The 2,825-nt window shown below is 36.9% G+C and overlaps 1 protein-coding gene across 2 annotated transcripts in view; it reads right to left on the bottom strand.

Moving 5' to 3' along the window:
• LOC106870872 (zinc finger protein 665) overlaps positions 1-2,811 on the bottom strand; it is a 6,188-nt gene extending 3,377 nt beyond the window's left edge. The window contains exon 1 of one of the 2 annotated variants that reach the window (XM_014917113.2): positions 2,480-2,811. The gene's annotated coding sequence lies outside the window, so the exon portion shown is untranslated. Of the gene's footprint in view, positions 1-1,819; positions 1,936-2,479 lie in introns of those variants that run through there. The other variant, XM_014917112.2, reaches the window with a different exon arrangement.
• Between the last annotated feature and the right edge of the window lie 14 nt (positions 2,812-2,825).

Raw genomic sequence — 2,825 nt, 5'->3', positions numbered from 1 at the left:
ATATAATAAACAAACAGAATTTCGTGTGTGAAATTGATCTTTTTTCTACTTCAATTATTACATGTTTTTTCTTATAAAATATACACATACAGGAGGAGTAAATCTATATATATCGTGGCACTCAGTCGGTTATGACGATGAGGGTTCCAGTTGATCAGATCAACGGAACAGCCTGCTTGTGAAATTAACGTGTAAGTGACTGAGCACTCCACAGACACGTGTACCCTCAGGGAGATTCAGCTTGACACAGAGTGACAAAGCTGGTCCTTTGAAATACAGGTACATCAGAAACAGGAAGTAACAGTGAGAGAAAGTTGTGGTGAAAGAGTACAGTAGGGTTCGCCAGCCCCTGCCGGAGTCACGTGGAGCTTTAGGTGTTTTCGCTCAATAAACACTCACAACGCCCGGTCTGGGAATCGAAACCGCGAGTCCGCTGCCCGGACCACTGGGCCATTGCGCCTCCACTCCCTCTATATAATAAGACTTTGAATGTGGCTCCCGAGAAAGAGTAAAAGTAATTGCCCGATCAACGACGGGTATTACTGCTAGTTGATATTATAAGTGAAAATACTCAACACAGGAAAATAATATTTTCTCAGGCACTATCATGCTATTAGCTGTCAGAAGTGAAAGTGCTCACTGCTAGTGACGTATCTGTCTGTCTGCCTGCATGCCTGTCGATTCTTTGGCTACTGACAGCTAATACCATGACTGGCCGGAGCGAGCTGTTGGCTTACTTACTTACTGATATCTATCTACTATCTATCAATCACTCGTCCACCTTATTAGAAAACACAAATTTAATATAAAAACATATTTCCTGAAATTGCAAATTATTTAAAATATAAAAATATACAGATACTTCACTAGCAGTGAGCACTTTCACTTCTGACAGCTAATAGCATGATAGTGCCTTTTCTCATCCTGACTTTTATGCATGAACTAATACTTCTCAACTGAAATGTTGATGTGTTTTTTTCTGAAAATCGAAGGCTGAGCATTACATTTGATGTAAAGTAAATTAGATGCATAGACATGGCTGTGTGGATAGTGGGGCTTGCAGGAACCTGCGGGTGTGTGTGTCTGGATGCATTTATGTTTGTGCTCACATCTGACAGTTTGAGGTGTAAATAATGCGAACCCTATCGGCTATCCTTCAGTATAACTCGCAGAAACTAACTTAACATTACATTTCTATAAAATCATAGATCGTAGTTTGGAGAATAGTGAAGAATAAGCTCGTTTATTTATCTTGTTATTAATTAAATCTGGGCATAACTACAGATGCGTGCCCGCCAAATGTGTTACTTCGTTACTTTCTGAAAAATACTTATTTCTTAATCAGAATTTTCAGGGATATATTTTAGACGGTGCAGATTGGGGTTATATCGGAATTAGTAGTGAAAAATCTTTTCGGAAGCGTGTAGAGGAGTTTCAATTTGTTTCCTCAACTTTCTGAAAGCTGGATAATTTTTCATCAAATTTTCCACTAATCTGTTCCTGATAGTGTAGATGACGATAGTGAAGTCGGATAATTCACAAACCAAAATTGTTTCCTCGTACGTTTTCAAGAGGTACGTGAATTATCGCCACTCTTATTTTTCGTCCACTTATCATATTCCGAGAAAATCATAATGTACAACATTTGAAACGTATTTTATTTATCATTTTATTTTAAATAACCCATTTTGCCCCTACGTATAGTTACGTCTAAATCTGTTTAATCTGGAGGATGAAAGAATATCCATGTCTGACAAAAGGTTTTATATTACTCATATTCAACTACTTTTACTAAAATATTTGTATTATTACATCTTACCTGTTATGCTACGTAAATCTGTGTTTATAGTGAAACATCTTCAATTACAACAATTGCCCGTTTTATTACACCACCACTCAGCACGGTGTCAATTTTCGCAAAAGAAAATGTAAAAATCGACTCGGAAACGCAAATGACGAAATGTACTTGTTTCTACTTTTAAGCTCCAAGAAAAATACCAAAATATCTCAAGCAGTTAACTTGAATTATGTAAAGTGTATTGTAATTGTTAAAATTTTATTTCATACAAAAATAATAATGGAATTCTGTATATTTCCGTCTTAGAACTTTTCGTTTTTTCCAGTTCATTTGTGCTGGGAAATTCAACAGTCCCACTTGAATGACACCATGAAATATATAGCGAAGCCTCAACAGACGTAGATTGGGGGATGGGAAGCACAAATAATAAAGTTCTTGAGAAATATAAATAAGTACTTTTGCCAGCAGTGATTTCATTGATTGAATGTTATAACACTAGTATATGTCGCCTTCTCGGTACTATTCAAGAAGAATGGTCCCAGTGCGCGCTAGCGAGTCGTGACTAGTCGATCCTACGTCAACCTAGCGCGAGTGCGCGTCATGCGCAAAACAGTATGAAGGTTTTTTTCTAAACGAAGTAAATAATTTTTTTTTACACACAGTAAATAAATCATACATTACCTGTTTTTGGTAAGGAGTCCATTAAAAAGTCGCTCTTTCAAAATCTACTGTTGTTCAATGGTATCAGTACATGAGGGACATTACAAGTAATTATCTTTTGCGTAACCCCAACCAAATTGGTGGACTTGGGCACATCGTAGAAATAGATGAATCTATGATGTGCAAGTGCAAATTCAACGGAGGATGGGATAGAGAGGATAAAAATAGGCTTTTTAGTCTTTGTACCTGACCGTTCTTCTGAAACTCTTCTACCACTTATTAAAAAATTTATCAAACCAAGGACGACTATATATTCTGATTGTTGGAGTGCGTCGTACAATGGGATTACTGAAATAGATGTGACACC

Source organism: Octopus bimaculoides, chromosome 28 (assembly GCF_001194135.2).
Source record: "Octopus bimaculoides isolate UCB-OBI-ISO-001 chromosome 28, ASM119413v2, whole genome shotgun sequence".
Taxonomy (NCBI): Eukaryota; Metazoa; Mollusca; class Cephalopoda; order Octopoda; family Octopodidae; genus Octopus; species Octopus bimaculoides.
The sequence above is the reverse complement of the archived record's forward strand: the minus strand, read 5'-3'. Positions and strand labels throughout refer to the sequence as shown.